Source organism: Myotis nattereri, assembly GCF_964212035.1.
Source record: "Myotis nattereri genome assembly, chromosome: 2".
NCBI classification, from domain to species: Eukaryota; Metazoa; Chordata; class Mammalia; order Chiroptera; family Vespertilionidae; genus Myotis; species Myotis nattereri.
In genome coordinates this window covers 185,486,018-185,504,592 of record NC_138076.1, presented here as the reverse complement: position 1 = coordinate 185,504,592, position 18,575 = coordinate 185,486,018, and positions in this window count along the sequence as shown.

Genomic DNA, 18,575 nt, shown 5'->3' with positions numbered 1-18,575 from the left:
GAACATAGGGGTGCATATATCCTTTTTGACTGGTGTTTCTGATTTCTAGGATATATTACTAGAAGTGGGATTACTGGGTCAAATGGGAGTTCCATTTTTAATGTTTTGAGGAAACTCCATACTGTTTTCTACAGTGGCTGCACCAGTCTGCATTCCCACCAGCAGTGCATGAGGGTTCCTTTTTCTCTGCATCCTCGCCAGCACTTGTCATTGTTGATTTGTTGATGATAGCCATTCTGACAGGTGTGAGGTGGTACCTCATTGTAGTTTTGATTTGCATCTCTCAGATGATTAGTGACTTTGAGCATGTTTTCATATGTCTCTTGGCTTTCTGAATGTCCTCTTTTGAAAGGTGTCTATTTAGGTCCTTTGCCCATTTTTTGATTAATTGTTTATCTTCCTTTTGATAAGTTGTATGAGTTCCCTATAGATTTTGGAGATTAAACCCTTATCAGATATAACATTGGCAAATATGTTCTCCCATGCAGTGGGCTTTCTTGTTGTTTTGTTGATGGTTTCTTTTGCTTTGCAGAAGCTTTTTATTTTGATGTAGTCCCATTTGTTTATTTTCTCCTTAGTTTCCACTGTCCTAGGAGCTGTATCAGTAAAGATATTGCTATGACATATGTCTGCTATTTTTGCTCCCAAGGATTCTTCTAAGATTTTTATGGTTTCTGTCTTACATTCAAGTCCTTTATCCATTTTGGAAACTCCTGAATTCTTGATCCTTTCCTCCCATATCCAGCAAAAACAGTCACCTAAAAGCTCTCCCTTTATATTCACCAAATCCAGTAATTGCCTTGTGCCTTTATCATATTCTGATGTTCTAAAGCAAGCATGTCAAACTCAAAGGCTAACACAGGCCAAATAAACAAGGTTTAAGTTTATGTGGGCCAGAAAAGAACAAAAGCTTCAATTTTCATAGAAACGTAGGTTTATTTCAAAAAGTATAGTATAGTATATATATATATACAAGAGCAATAATAAAATCAATGTTTTCTTACTGACATTTGGTATCTCTTCTCTGCTACTATCTTTCCTACTTCAGGGGAAATCTTGTTCACAGTGATTATTTTCAAAACTGACCCAAGGTGAATGTCAGTAATTCTGGATCTGACAGGAGACTTATTTCCTTTCTTAATTGTAAATAACTCCTCACACTGTTATATTGGCTGCCCGCAAAAGTTTTCGTCATGGGCTGCATGTGGCCTGAGGGTCGCGAGTTTGACATGCTTGATCTAAAGCTTGCTGTCTTCGTTAACAACATTCACATTTTATGGGTGGCGAATCCCAGCGTGGCATTAGTCTTTCATAACCTGCCTTCAAGCTCTTTTCTTACACTGTTCCTGCACCACCTCCAAACTCTCCATTCTCCTGCAGTCCAGCCACTCCTATCACTCCCTGCACATGCACAGTTATAGCCTGCTTTGATATGCTATCTTCTAGCTGGACCGTCTTTTCTTGTTCCTATCCCTTATGGGACCCTGAACTTTTATTTTATTCATCTCATTCATCTTTCATTTCCAATACCACTTGCTCTAAAAGCCTAATCCTCCATCCTTAGTTCAAAATTAATGGTCCTTTCTTTGCCCTCTCAGATATTGTATTTCATTGTAGCTCTTCTGCATTCATTTATTAATTACCTTGGGCCAACAGTATACATAATATGAAGAACTTATATGCTAGTAAAAAACCCAGATGATTAAACAAGATTTTATTCAGTGAAGGCTATTGTAAGGGTATGCACATTTGCTCTGTGAACAGAAAGGAGGGGGTGTCAAAATTGTCTGTAGGAGCTGAGAAATGCTTCCTTAAAGGAGGAAGCATGATGCCCTAGTTGGTTTGCTCAGTGGTTAGAACGTCAGCCAGCACACTGGTACTGAAGGGTTGCAGGTTTGATTCCAGTCAAGCGCAGTACCTCAGTTGCAGGCTCCATCCCTGGCCCTGGTTGGGGCGCATGTGGGAGGCAATCATTTGATGTGTCTCTCACATCAATGTTTTTCTCTCTCTGTTTCTCCCCCTCTCTTCCAGTCTCTCTAAAAATCAATGGAAAAATATCTTTGGGTGAGAATTAACAACCTCCCCCCCCCAAAAAAAAAAAAACCACAATAACAACAACAACAAAACAACCCATAAAAATCAAAACAAAAACCAATACCAACAACAAAAAAGGGAAGCATGAGGTGGAGTTTATCTAGTGGAAATATGGGAAGGGTTTTCCAGGAATTTATTTATCTCTTCATAAAACATTTATGTGACACCTCATATGTGCCAGACATTGTGCTGGACACTGAAGATTAAAAAACCCCAAACCAAACCAAACCAAACCAAACCAAACCAGACCAAACCAAACCAAACCAAACCAAACAAAAACAATGATGATAAAAACACCATTGGTTCCTTTTTTTTCTAGAGAAGATAAAGAATATTAACAAAAAATGTTTTTCTTTACCTAACTCAGGACATATTGTCTACTATATGCCTTTCATTGGTTAGAGTTACATGTATTGGCCTGCAATAGCACTCAAAAATATTTGTTGAAAAATTGAGGAAATGAATGCATAATCTTTATTCATAAGCAGCTAACAGTCCAGTGGTGACTCTAACAATATATTTAAACAATAACTAGTGTGTGTGTGTGTGTGTGTGTGTGTGTGTGTGTGTGTGGTGGGGGAGGAAGCATACGAATAGCATGAACCCAAAGGTCCTGACTTAAGAACATAAAAGTGTTAGCACTAAAGATCAAGTAACCCAGCCTTACTATAGCCAGAGAAGGCCAAAGAGCAGGAGGAGTTGAACAGAGAAAAAATATGAGTTTATTAGGTAAAGTATAAAGAGTTCACTTAGAAGCAAAGAATCACAAATGGCATGCTGCATTCTGGAATAGGTTTATAACTCTGAATGGCTGGAGCATAGTGAGAATGTGTATGAAGATTTGCTTGAAGATAGACATTCTTGGTTGACTTTGCTGTTGCTCCTTTGATCATGGATCCTGACTTCTGACCAGTTGTCTCTGTCCTCTTGCCTTGGAACCCCAAATGCCAGTGGGTAGAGGTTTAAAGGATGGTGTGAGATTTACATTTTGAAAAGATCAGTATGACTGTAGTGTGGAAAATAGATTGTAAGTGGGGAAGGAGAGTTTCAGGAAGACTGATTAGGAGACGGTTTGGCATTGTTTATGTGAGAGATGTATGTGACACACATAGCCTTGGGTGAAACCTTTGCAAATGTATTTAGGAGATAAAATCCACATGGTTGGTGTTGGGTAGGATGTGGGGGCTGAGGGCCAGGGAGGTGACAAAATTGCCTTTTAGTGTTATGGCTTGTGGCCCTGCGTCAATGGTAGTATGGTACCACCACTGAGATAAAGCATATAGGGCAGTGATGGCGAACCTTTTGAGCTCGGCGTGTCAGCATTTTGGAAAACCCTAACTTAACTCTGGTGCCGTGTCACATATAGAAATTTTTTGATATTTGCAACCATAGTAAAACAAAGACTTATATTTTTGATATTTATTTTATATATTTAAATGCCACTTAACAAAGAAAAATCAACCAAAAAAATGAGTTCACGCGTCACCTCTGACACGCGTATCATAGGTTAGCCATCACTGATATAGGGGAAGGAATTGGTTTGAGAAGATCTTCAGTTTTGAGTTAGGCATGTTGGTTTTGAAGTGTTTTTCTGTATCCTCAGAAAAAAGTTTGTAGGTATCAAACTTCTTGATGGCAGTGCTTTATGCTCAGAGACTACCCTATAGTATTTGGTCATAATACAAAAGTCCACCTACTGATGCTATTTTCTGCAATAACTGAATACTTCTTGTCACTGGTGCTGAATTACGGTTACTCCACATTGGGACTTAAGTATTTCTTTCATTATTTAAAACTAGTGGCCTTGTGCATGAATTCATGCACATTGAAAGGACATTAATTAGAAGAAATATTTTAATATTGCTATTTGCCCTTTCTCTGTAATATAAGTGTCAACCAAATTCACTATCAACAATGACAGATGGAAATACACGTGTGTGATTGGTGCCAGCGAGAGCTTTATATGTATCACGCATGGGTGAGTCAACTTAGCCTTTTATAGATATAGAATAAACTCACGTAATTAAACCTGCTTTCTGATTTAGCTAAACTTTTTCCAGCCTAGTGAAGCATCCCAACTTCTCTCTCAGGTAATTGTCAGCAACACAGCAGTAAATATCAACATAAAGCAGATTATTATTGTAGATCACACAGGGAGAACAAAGGGTAAAATATTTAACTGCAGCAGTGTTTGACTATATTCTGTGCAGTGACAAAACCTGAAGTCATTTTCAAGGTCCACCATTTCTTAGTTCTTTTCAGTTGGGTCAAATTTCTAAGCTTTCTAAATATCCGTTTTCTGGCTAATGAAAAGAAAATAGGATTCCACTGAATCTCCTATCTACCTACTCCAGGACTTCTATGAGGATCAAATGAGATGAGGCATGAGAAAACGCTTCATAGACATTTGATTAAAGTGTAAAATGTTCCCACCTGGCTATAAAGCAAGTCGTGTTCCTGGGCTGAAGAAGCTGTAAGGAGGCTAGTCATCACTAGAGAGAGTAAGCCGGGCATTGCTACGTGACATTACCTAGCATCCATAGCCACTGTTAGCTGGGCTAGGCTGTGGGCCACATTTTGCACCATGGCAGTGTTGGCTGTAATTTGGTGGACTGGTGCTCTGGGGTGGTGGCAGGGCCTGTGTCCCACTTGGGGGAAGCTGAGTGTTACTTTGTCGGTGCTAGGTCCACACTGCTGTTTCTCTGTAAATTGCCAGTGCGCATCATGGCAGCTCTTGCATTGAGCGTCAGTGCATATCATAGCGACTGGTTGGACAGGCGGAGGGACGCTTAGCATATTAGCCTTTTATATATATAGAATAGAGGCCCGGTGCACAGATTCATGCACCAGTGGAGTCCCTCAGCCTGGCTTGTGGGGATTGGGCTGAAATCAGCTCTCCGACATCCCCCTAGGGGTCCCGGATTGCGAGAGGGCGGTTCTCAGGTGATGCACCCCAGAATCGGGCTTCCTCCTCTCTTCTCCCAATATTATGCCACTTTATCTCTGTATCTATCTCACTTCTTTTATCTCACTTTACCCTAAGTTTGGCAGTAACTGACAACTTGTGGGCATTTAGCTGCAAAATGAAATTATTTAGCAAACAGGATTTGCTTAGCCTGGAGTCTAGTTGGTCTCGGGCAGGACCCTACTAAATTTCAGGCTACCACCTAGGCCCTTCCGCCCAGGTGGAGTCCTGTGGCAGCGGGAACCTCCTTCTTCCCACCTGAGCTGCTCCTTCACCTCCTTCCCTCTCTGGAGGTTGCCTGTTGGCTCTACTGTCAGCCTGGAAGGAGGGAAACCACAGTGAGTTTCCCAGCTGAGAGTGGTAGCAGGAAAATTCGCTGCCTCCACTGGAAATTGATATTAAGCAGATGGACCGGTTCAGGAATCAGACATCGTGGCCACAGCCAGTACGTCCTGCGTGTCTCATCATTTAGCTAACCGAGTTGAAAAGTCTCTGTAAGGGCCAGAACCCATGACCTCTGCAGTGGGAAGGAGGCCTGATGGGGAGCCAGACCTGAAGTGGGGAGCCAATGTGCTTGAGGCCCGGTGTAAGAATTTGTGCACCAGTGGGGTCCTTCAGCCTGGCCTCCCGGGATTGGGCTGAAACTAGTTCTCCAACTTCCCCGAGGGGTCCCTGATTGCGAGAGGGCAGTTCTCGGATGATGCACCCTGGAATCAGGCTCCCTTCTCTCTGGTTCCGGTTGCATCATCCAAGAACTGGAGCTGCCAAGTCACTGCAGCTTGGCAGCTCCTGCATCGAGCGTCTGCCCCCTGGTGGTCAGTGCGTGTCATAGGTACTGGTCAGCCGGTCAAATGGTTGGCCAGTTGGTTGGTCACTTAGGCTTTTAGATATATAGATATTTTACTTTTATTATAAAATATTGGTACCGAGGCAGAGCTGCCTCAAACAGATTGTCAAACTGCAGCAGGAAGGCCGGGGAGGGTTGGGGGGCAGGAGGGAGGGGGGTAAGAAACCAACTGAACGACTTGTATGCATGCATATAAGCATAACCAATGGACATAAGACACTGGGGGGTAGTGGAGGCCAGGGGATTGTCAAGGGCGGGGAAAGTAAAAAGGACACATATGTAATACCCTTTGTAATACTTTAAGCAATAAAACAATAAAAAAGAAAAAAGAGGCAAATGGATATTGATACTAAAGGGAATTTTCCCTTTGACCTAGCTCTTATTTTCCATTTGAGTGCTAAAAATAAGTAAGTTAATAATAAAAATCTGTTATATGTAGGATTCATTCAAGATTATAATTTAATGAAGCTTAATAACTGAGAAAAAGAGAAACTTCTAAAAGTTGGGGTACACTAATATGATACTTAATCTACAGCTGTTTTTTCACCAGTTTGACTCTTTCTCTATTCACATCACAGATTCAGTAAGTGAGAAGCATAAATAATGTTGAATAAACAAGATATTGCCCTTCCAAAGTAAGGCAGCAGAAATTTGTCACTGTTATTGATTGCCTCTTTGGCAGGAATACTAATCTTTTACAAAGCCAGAGTCCACAGTTTTTAGTGACGCAGTTGGAAGATATACAAACAAACCCATACTAAACCCAAGGAAATCAATTGCACAGAGGTATCTCCTGGTTGGCAAACAAGCAAGGACATTGTAATATTGTTGCCAACAGTTAGTCACCTGACTCTTTTTATGGGTGGCTACTTGGTGACTGATGTAATAACGGCAGGAGTACATTATTCTTATTGACCATGTGTTAAGGAGCCACAGGACACAGAAGCTAGATGGAACAGATTGTGGGGACTAAGTAAGGTGTATAAAGTGCTGGGTAAGAGAACAGTGACAGGGGTAAAATTGTCACATGATGACATCTGAGGAAACACTGTGTATAATGAGTATGTTGATTTCAGGAGCCCTTGTTTAATAATGCCACCTGCATTCATCACACCTTTCATCCACTCTCCTGCAAATGTTTTCTCATTCTGTGAAGCATGTCTCTCTGGGGCAATCATCTTGCATTCACTAATCCCACAGGGAATTGATTTTCTGCATGCTCTCTGCAAGTACATTTATTGCCTCTTCTCTTCTGCTTTCCCTAGTATTCTAGTTCTACACAACCCTGCTGCTGTATACAAAAGGGATAGATAGCTTTGATAAAGACAACCAGGATGATAAATGGAATTTAATTTATGTGACATCCATGTAGGGTGAGTCCCCTGGGTAAATCACCATGGTAGCACTCCCTCTCCCCCTCATGATATGTTCTGCTTGGCTGACTCAACTCCCTCTGAGAAGCTTGACACTTAAGGTTATGTAAGCAGTACACTGATGTTCAAATATTCATCACAAGAATGGTCACATGGAAAGAAAAAGAAAACAAAAATGGAAGGAGAAGTCTGGAGTAAATAGCTACCCACATCAGCTAGGAGAAGCCAAAGAACTGAAAGGGATTTGTAGACCTAATTTAGAATTAGGGATTTACTCCCTGAGGTGATTAATAAAATGGATTTGAGCCATGTGTAGAGTGCTTGAGTACTATTGATTGGTCCTGAGCCCAAATTGATTTCAGTCCCTCTCCCCTGCTATTCAATAAAGCCAAAGAAAATTATTTTATTTCATCTTAGAAAAATAATAGTTTCTTTTCTTTATAAAAAGTTAGCTAGTTGTTGTCACTTGAACTACATTTTCTTTCTTACTGACACATCCACTCATTCATATTGTAAATTGCTGACTATCCAGGAGGGTTTTGGCAGTGATCCAAATCAGAGCAGACAGCAAAGGACCCACTGTGAGCACTAAACAATTATTGAATCATTTGGGCCTGTCGGCAGAGATGACTTAGAATAAAGAATCTGTTTTACTCGTTTTCTAATAGGAAAAAATAGTTTGGCTATGAGACTAAGCACCTCATAGCCAACAAACTAATTAACAGTGGACTTCATTCTGAAATGAACTTTTAGTCTGTGTCAGACTCTGGGCATTAAATTCACTTATAATTAATGTCACCAAAGAGTCATCAATTCTTTTTTTAACAAATATGTCTTTATTAATTTTTAGAAAGGGAGAGAGAGAAGGGAGAGGGATAGAGAGATAGAAACATCGATGGGAGAGGAACATCATTGACCGGTTGCCTACTGCACACCCTCTACTAAGGATCAAGCCAGCAACCCAGGCTTGTGACCTGCTGGTTCATAGATTGACGCTCAACCTCTGAGCCACACCAGCAGGGCAAGAGTCATCATTTCAGTAAAGAATTATAAATATCTAGGTATCCTAATTTTCTTTAACTAATTTATTGGGAAATATAGGCGAACATTATTATGATGCTGAAAATTGCATGGGCATATCCACTGATATTTTTATCAAGAGAAGAGGAATAGTGCTCAGTAAATTTAAAATTTGGGGAACAAGTTCAAATCTTAGCTTAACTATTAAATTGGGACCAAGTTTATACTGTTGACTTGCAGTTATTTTGCATATTTGTATAAAATAGATATTTAGTTCATTGGAGAAGAGAGTATAAATGAAATATATTTTCTCATGAGTTAAATGACAATGATCCTCTCATTATACAAAACAATGTGACTTTTCAATTTAGGGAAGATAAATGTTGGCTGTCCTTTTGTCATTCTTTTAAATCCTTCATATACACTCCTTTTACAGATGACATTTTCAGGAGAGGTAGAAGAAAGGTCACCTGGCAACAAATGAAAACAATGGGAAGTTTTCATATTAGACACTTTTGTCTTTTATTCTAGTACAGATAAAGAATTGTGAGCAGAAAAGAGGGACAAAGCATAAGGCTATTTTCCTAATATAGAAGTAGAATTGGATATAGCAGATGTATCCCTTCCCACTACCCTAGCTCAGGTCACCCTTATCTCTTACCTAGACTAAACTAATTGATTCCTAATTTTTCTCTCTGCTTCTACTTTTGTCTTTCTCCCATCCATGCTCTAGCACAAGCTAGTGATTCTTCTAGAACTGCAAATCTGATCTGATTGTGTTATTCCCCACTTCCTCCTCTCTCAAAGATTACCCACAGTACTTAGAATAAAATGCAAACTCACAAGCTTCTTCACGGTCCTACCTCTTAACTGCTTCTCCAGTTTTATCTCTGGTTCCTCCTGTCTCACTGGGCTCCAGCTACACTAATCTCTCACTTTTGGGAACACCCTATGCTCTTTTCTTCTGAAGGCCTCATGAATACATTGGTTCTTTTGCCTGGACTGTTATTCCCGAAGTCAGCTCATCTTTAGTTACCTCCTCCAAAAAGCCTTCCATGTAATTTAATGCCTCTCATTTTCTCCATCTTCTCACTGCTATTCTCTTTCATGGTACCCAGGAAGGTTTTATAGCTCTTATTACAATTTTATAATAGTTATACATATTTATTTGTGTTTATCGTTTCTTTCACACTAAACTATATGATCTTAGAGGGCCTCGTGGAGCCTCGATAGTAGGTATTCACAGAAAAGAAAAGGAGAGGGAGAAGGAAGTGATGGAGCAGAAGAGGGCAGAGAAGAGAAATTTACACAAAATATTTGATGTGTAAATAATTGGCAATCTGTTTTTCGTGTGATTTGTCCAATACATTCAGTTTTAAAAGTTTGCCAACCGAATAAGCCACAGATTTAAAGGTAGCTTAAAAAGCCATCAAATGTATATTCTTGAATAGCTTCTTAGCAATAGAAATGTCAGAAATTAAAACAAGTGAAAAAAAACACACAAATTACCCAAGGTACATTCAAACACAGTTTGAAAGAATCCAACATTGTGGAGCTTATCTGATTCAAATGTGCACACTTCTCAGAGGTTAGTCATTACTCACCATTAGGCTGACAGCAGAGTTTCCAAACATGTCTGACCACCATCTGGATCAACACTTTCAATCACTCCCTGGAATTTTATGTAGTGCTTCCAGGCATTTGGTGGGTTACTTACTCATTTCTGCAATATCAATTTAAAATAAGTGGTAGAATCTGATCAGCAGATCCTTTCAAAGAAATTTTCTCAGGGAAAACTAGGAGAAACTATTGTGCCATTTCTTCTTCTTTAAAACTCATAAGATAAATGCCCCATTGAATTTAGCATTATCTTGTATCTATTTTGGCAAACATGTATGCTGCGTTCTCAGACTCACCACAAGTAACTCTTGGTTTAATGCCAATTCAGTGGATTTTTCATGGCAAGAAAAGGATTGCTAAAATGGAGCTTGCTGATAAATGTGCAAACAATTGTCCCTTTAGTTTTGCACACTACAATTTTTATTATTGTGAAACTTCTAAAAAATATATCAGATAACACTCCTGGAAATGTCTTACTTGGGACTATGTAGAAGATGTTAAATAATTTGATAGTGTTTGAATTCTCAAGTTATGATTTTTAAAAATTTAGTTGATTTTTAGATTTTTTTCTTTTTCGTAATACAAGAATCATTAATCTTTGAGTCCCTTTAAAAGTTGGCCAAAATAACTTTTATGTATGTGTCTATAGTTGCTAGTCTCTTTTCTCAGATATCTTTTTCACAGAAACATAGTTCATCATTTGTTCTTAAATTGTTTAGTGTAGTTAAATATTTTGTTCTCTAGCTGATTGATTAGTTTTTTGAACTGTGGTTTTCTGATGTTCCTTTTTTCCTATATCCATCATCTATTTTTATACTTGCCCCATAGCAATACTAGGTTTGAATATATTTCCTATGGTAGTAATACATTGTATTATATCCCTTTGCTACCAACTTCCCACCTACTCCAAATCTGATTGGCTGCCAGTCATTTCAAACGAGTTAATAAACTTCTCAACTAATACTCAAGATCTTTAGTTTCTTTCGTTGATTTGCTGTATGTGTAGCTATATCTATCTACAAGCCTCCAACTTTACATCAATATAAGCAACCTCTTCTGCTTCTACACTGGGGCTGGCAGCATTGGTGGAGAAAAGTCACACAACTGTGTGAATTGATTCCAAATTGATCAATTCAGATTGATCATCCTTTTAACCATCTCTGGTCAGTTCCCATACCCATTACCTCAGCAAGCATTCCAAATGTTAACTACTCTTCTCATGCCCTTTCTGGTCTCCTCGGCCATGAAAAATGACCTTGCCTGCTCCCTTAAATGAAAAAGAAAATCAGGCCACAGATTTTAGCCTTTACATTTTTCTGTACTCTAAGATAATTTTTATTTTGAGTCTCTGTTCAGCTAAGGAGGTAAAAACAAGTGTCTCAGCCAAACAGGGACAAACTGTACGTTTCTCAGCCAAACTGCCCTCCTTACTTGCTCCCTGGGTTGAGACTTTTTTCTGGGGGGTGAGGTGAAAGGAATAATTTGATGTCATCTGGCCACGGAGGCATCTTCTGAGCTGTTTATTCCCGTACATTCTTGATCAGGCATTGACGAGGGCTTTCATGAAACCTTTGTTTCTCTGGAGTCAGAGGATTGCTCTGCTACTGCTGTGCACCGCCTGGGCTCACATTGGGAATGCTTTTTGCTTCTCCCTTGCAACAAGCAGGGAGGTCTGAATTATTGCTGAGGCTTCTGCCACACAGACCTGCAGTTTTCAGCCCTAGCTGAAGGGAAACGTCATGCAAGGAGCTTTAAAGGTGCCAACATCTGAAGCGGTGGCTCTCAAAATTTTGGCCAGAAGTAGAAGTATTCAGCCTACTTGAAGATAGGTTAGAAACCAAATCCCAGGAGAGAGAGAGAGAGAGAGAGAGAGAGAGAGAGAGAGAGAGAGAGAGAGAGAGAGAGAGAGATCTGATCTGGATTAGAATCTAAGTTATTAGTATGGTTCCCAGGTAATTTCAATATTTGTCTAGGGATGAGAACCACTGACCTAGGTATACCAGGCAGCCACTGTTTTTCTTGGGGGGAGTGGTATTTGTTAAGTTCTATTTGACTTAGAACCCACAAACATATCTGGAGTTTTGCTACCTTTCTGGATTAGCTCAGGAAATAGTGGTTAGGGCTCCTCTCTCTGGGTCTAACAATTTCTGATTCTTTTCCTTCTTCTTACCCAGATAATACTTTTCTGATCTTGGAGAGTGGGGAGTGATGTTTTTCTAAAACATTTTAATACAAGCCATGATTCCTCCCTTTCTGTTCTCCCGGGGATCTAGGATTTTGACATTCAAAAGCCAGGCAGGAATTCTTTCCTACCCCATTTCCCCACTTTCTCATGTCACATCACAAACTCAAGTGTAGAGGAAAAGAAGTTTTGTTAATTTTCCTATATTACAGTTAAATAATTTGTGTTTTCATTCTCTAAGGTGGCAGAAAGTTCATCTCAGTCATTCAGTTCAGGACTTTCACCCCATCCTCCCATACTTTACCCTATCTGGTTGTATATAGGTTTTTTGGAAGGGAGAGGATGAGAGGGGAAGCTTATGTAATACTAACTTGTCACTAGGGTGGAGAGAGTGGCAAACCTGAATGTGGTGTGTGGAAGGAAAATGACAAGTATTTCCTCACAGACTTCCATGGAATGTAACATGGGACCAGACAGAGACATCAGACATCAGTGTCTATGTGGATGTCTGCAAGGCTGGTGAAATTGAAGGCTTCATTCCCTCACTTTTCTCCAACATCTTGGAGTTTATTAGAGTCTAGAAATTAGATGGAACACCTTGAAAAGGGGTGAATGGGGAGTCACTGAATTAAAATATCTTAAGCTTTTGCCACTCTAGAGCTCGAATTAGGAATTCAGTTAAGTAAGAGAAAAGTGAAAAAAATTACATTACCTGGGTTTGTGGGTTGAAGTTTGTTCCCTCTATACCACTCTGCAATAGTCTTTATAACATTAACTTTAAAAAATCAGTTCAATAATTCATGGCAAAATAATTTGAAACTTAGAGAAAAGTTGAAAGTACATTACAGAGACCTCCTATGTACAATGAGTGGCCAGATTATTATGTCTGGCCAGATTATTATGACCACCCCATCAGTACAATGAAGTGAATTAGTTATGCAAATAATAATAATAATAAAACCTTGAGAGTATTTGCTTAGGAAGTTTTCAATATTCAGTATTTTTGGAAGTGTCAATGAAGTACTGATGGGGTGGTCATAATAATCTGGGTGGTCATAATAATCTGGCCACTCAGTGTATCTGTCACTGAGATTCCCTCACTGTCAATATTTAACATATTTGCTCCAAAAATGCCTCCATTACCATTAGTCTTTTTCTTGAACTACTTAAAAGCAAAATCAAGTTTCAGACATGGCATGGTATCCCTAAACACTGCAGTGTGTTAATCCCCCAAACAAGGACACTTTCTTACATAACCTCGTGAAACCCTCCAAATCAGGAAATCATTGACACAATACTACTGTCTAACCCACAGACCCCATTCCCATTTCTCTAGCTATTAAACAAAGTGTCTTTCCTTTCTGGCCCAGCATTTCATCCAGGAATGGATGTTGCCTTAAGTGATTGTATCTCTTCAGGTTCCTCCAATTTTACAGGTGTTTCTCTTTCTCCCATCCTCCTCACCCTTCATAGTTTTATATAATTCAGGCTCTGTGCTCTATCTGTCACATGATACTCAGCCCAGGTCTCTCCAATGTTGCTTCATCACCGGACTGAAGGCAGGCTTTTTGGGCAGGAATATTATAGAAACGATGCTATGCTCCTCTCAGTCCATCACAGCTAGGGCACACTTAGGTGATGTTAACTTTTCACCCCATCATGCTGATGCCTGCCAGATTTCTCCACTGTAAAGTTACCACTGTCCCTTTGTATATTAATTCTAATCAGATTACATGTGGTGGAAATATTACAAGATTATGCCCATATCCTGTTGGCATCAAACCTTCCCCTACCACCTTTAAACCTCTATTGACAACTCCTCCCACGTCAACCAGCATTATCATGGTTTCTAAATGTCGATTTTTCTCTTACCATTTCCATTTATTTGTTGGTAGATTAGTAAAAAGAATAAATTTCTCTTCTCATTTGTATGTTTTTGAATTTCAGCGTGGCCCCAGAGACTTCTATTTTATTCATTGGTTTGTAATCTGTTACTATCATTACTCATTTTGACAAATGTATTTTAAGTAAAGCTCCTATTTAAGGAGGTAACTGTGTCTTTTTTAAAAAAATATATTTTTATTGATTTCAGAGAGGAAAGGAGAGGGGGAAAGAGAGATAGAAACATCAATGTTGAGAGAATCTTGATTGGCTGCCTCCTGCATGCCCTCTACTGGGGATCGAGCCCACAACCTGAGCATTTCCCCTGACCAGGAAATCAAACTGTGACTCCTGGCTCATAGGTTGAAGCTCAACCACTGAGCCATGCCGGCCGGGCTGCCTGTATCTTTTGACTTGCCCTTATCTTTGAGCACTTTCATACTTTCTGGCTCAAGAAGATATTCCTGCCTTAACTTGTACTTGCCTTGCCCTGGTCCAGGATTGACTATTTCTCCAAGAAGTACTGGTTCTAAGATTTGGGCTCTCAGTGTGTTCATTGCTAGTGGGATGCCACTGCTTCTCAACCCTCTCAGCATATAAAAATAGGAAACATATAAATACTTAGAATAATGCTTGACAGTGATTACCAATAAATACTTATGGAAGTAAATAAATAAAATAAATTATAGTGTGTTCTAGAGTATTGCTGATTTTCATCTGTCTCACTATGAAAATGTAGGTGACGTTAAATAGTATTTAAGTCAACATTTAACAAAATGATTGTTCAACTTGTATTTTTCATGTTCTAAGGACTCATTCTCCACTTTATTCTGATAAAGTCTAGATATTTCTACCTTAACCAATAAAGAAATTAAAAAAAAAAACTTAAAAAAATAAATAATAAAGAAGCTTCTTTGTGTCTCACCTCAAGGAGAGTTATACATTGGGGGGAATCTATCATGGATAATTATCAGAGCAATAAACATTTCTGCTGATACAGAAAGTGGTTGTGTGGGAAAAAAACTTCCAAGCTCTAGTACCTGTGATTAGGAGTAAAAAAAAAGCAATAATATTTAAATTCTCCTAAAAGTTCATTTATTTGGCTTTTGTAAGAGAAAAAGAACTGTAATTTTTCTATTTAATTACAGTTGACTGCAACAACTCATACTGTAGATAGGAGGGTGTATCTGACATATGTTCTATTCATGGCAGATATTACTAATCAATTATAGCATTCTTCCTTTCTGATCTTGGGCCCTACCTCCAAAGTTTTCTCAATATAATGTTCTAGATAAACACTACCAATCAATTAGTATTGACACCCAAATTAAAACTTTCTTTGTAAGCCTGCCATAGAATTTAAAGCTGCAAGTTGGTTCTGCTTCCCCAGATTTGTACTCCTTTCCTATTAGTTCTAGAATAACTATCACTGAAAATCCTGTCTCTATCACAGAACATCTTATTTTTATTATATAGTGAAGTCCACACTAATGTCAACTTTCTAATTTCTGAAGGTCTTTTTGGAAAGTTAAAGATAGCACAGCTTTTGGTATAAAAAAATTATTACTCTTTTTTTTTATCTTTCCCTGTTCTCTCCTTTAAACCTATCTGCAAAAAATCTACCATGCTGATTCAATATAAGGCTTTTCACATTTAATCATTCTGAAGGTTGAGCTATGACGATACATCTTGACTAGTGGTATTCATAGTAAATCTTATTTTTAAATGTGTATTCTGACTATTGAGTTGATTATGCAGGTATAAAAAAAGATATTTAAATAGATACATGGTTTTGCTTTTTGCATTGCCTTTTGCTGACATCTGGGATCAATCGAATCAGCATGCAGCTGGATAGAGGTACATGTGTTATGCATAAAGACTTGTCTTTTGCAATATTGTATAGAAGTGACTCTTTCTTTATTTATCATCCTGATCCAAGAGAGAAATAACTTCTCAGAAGTGATATTATTGACTCTTGGACCATAATAAAAGTAGGTAATGTCACAAAGGATTTGTCCATTTAAGTCAGGCTGACCAATCATTAGTTAAAATCAATCAGTTAAGTTGTATCACATGTTTGCTCAATTGAGCTTTGAGGACTTTTTATATAGTAATGGTTATTCTTTCCAACTGGAGGCTAGTTGTAATCAATAGCCAGAACACTGTTCCACATAAGGGCGATGAAGTAAATACAATGCCCTTCATCTACTTTAATCAAGGTTCATGACGCTACAGAGGAGACAGCTCCTCTCAAGAACATCTGGCAGCCAGAGTGGTAATGTAGGTCGGCTTCAGATGTGAATGTTTGGAGTTACTTAGTTGGAACAACACAATGTGTCAGCATTAGCCCACATATAATCAGGACAGTTCCTGTTGTGTGCAGGGAAACTGAATGACTGAGAACCACATGTTAGCCTCCATTGATGGCTAGAATCCCAGAAATGCCAATGGGAACTACACATGTTAACTGGAAGAGAAGATGTGATTTACCCATTGTGTTTGGGTTCCAAAGCCTCACTTGGCAGGTCTGGCACACTTTAAAATATAATTTGGATATCAATGGTAATTTTTTAAAACTAGGATAATGCTGATGTTCAATCAGTCCTTGCTTTCAGGAAAAACAAACTACTGATTATGTCTCTACATGACCCTTTTACCAAAACTAATTTGCCACAGGAAGATATTTTAATGATACTTGCTTTGACAGGTATATTTAACCAGAAGTTTAAGAGGAAAATGATTGCTTTGAACGCCATGGGGACCCTCTAAATACTCTGGATATTTATTTGCTTGTACTTTCAGGTTCCGATAGAGGTCATCCATAACTCTGAGGCCAGGTTTACTCTTAATCCTTCATTGATCCAAGGGAATTAAAAAAAAAAGTGAGGTGGAATAGGAGGAATTAGGTCATGGGTTTAAAATTTTAAAAAGTCAATATGTGATGAGATGGATAAAGACAAAGATTGAAGCCTTTGGAGACATAAACTGCAATAGAAAGCTTAGACAGTGGTTCTCAACCTTCCTAATGCTGCGACCCTTTAATACAGTTCCTCATGTTGTGGTGACCCCCAACCATAAAGTTATTTTCATTGCTACTTCATAACTGTAATTTTGTTACTGTTATGAATCGTAATGTAAATATCTGATATGCTATATGTGTTTTCCGATGGTCATGACCCACAGGTTGAGAACCGCTGGCTTAGGGCGTCTTTTCTGGTTCATTCTCTGTCTTGAACAAGAGTCTATTCTCTGTTTACAGTTTAATTTTTTGTTGTTCTTTGCTTAAACATTTTTTTGCTTTACCTCTACTCATACATTTTCCTTCATTGCTGAGTCAGTTAGTATTACTTTTGGCTATATATAATGGAAATGTGAACATAGTGCCTTGCCAAGTAGAACTAATTTATTTTATAGGTCAAAAATATCTGGAGATAGGCAGTTCAGGATGGTACAGTGGCTGGAAGGAACGATCAAGGGGCCCGATTCCTTGTTCTTTCCATGCTACTGTCCTTTGCATGTCTTTATCCTGAAGTTTACAACATGATTGGTCCATCTCTATGCATCATGCTCATGTTTCAGGTAGAAAGAAGGGGTAAGATTTAACATAAAGGCATGTGTTAACTGTATATTCCACTTTTTCATCAGGAAAACAACAGGTTTTACAGTAGACTTCCCCTTACATCTCATTGAACAGTATATGGCTTTAGCTTCAAATCCATCTTTAAGGGAGATAAGCATTTTTAATTTGGCACATTGCCACCCCAAAGGAAATTGTAATTCCGTGTGTGGTGAAAAAAGGGAAAATAGGCAACTAGCAAGATCTGCCCCAGTTGTTAACTAAGTCAGATTAGGAACATTCTTGCTAGTTTGCATCAGGAAAGTAGAATGTATAATATTCCAAATTTTAATGATCTCCCAATGCCTACAAGAAGCAGTCTGGATTTAAAAGTCTCTGTGATCTGACTCTGTTTCCCTTCCCAACCTCTCTCCCTGCTTCTTGCCTGTATATGCTCTGTGCACCAGGCCTTCTAAACCACATGCAGCAATGAAAATCCCACTGTTTCGAGTCTTCGTATGTTTGCACGTGCTGCTTGATTTGCCTGCGTTGTCTGTCCCTCCTGAGTCTATTGCAAAATTAGTATATATTTTTCTTTTTTTGCAAGGCTCAGCACCATTGTTACCCTTGACCTTGTGGCTCCAGTTGAGTAGTGATTCCTTTTGTCACCCTACAGTGCTTTGAACATGAATCTATTATGCTTTATCTCATTCTTTTAAAGGTGTTTGCCTGTCATCTCCACTATACTGTGAGTTGAAAAAGTATCATTTTTTATTTACTCATGTCTTTTTCATAAGATTAATGCGCTACTTCGCATAAGATAAGCCCTCAATAATTGCTTCTTGGATGAGTGAATGAATCAACTAATCAGCAGCACACATCACTGTTTTAGGGATCTGCCTCCATTAAATACCTCACACTTTGTATTAAGACCAGAGTAAATCTACATCAATCCTCCTCATAAATGTGTTGATTTTCTGGTAATTATTATGATATAACTTAGTACAAGCAATTTTTTTTCCTATTGGGTAAACATC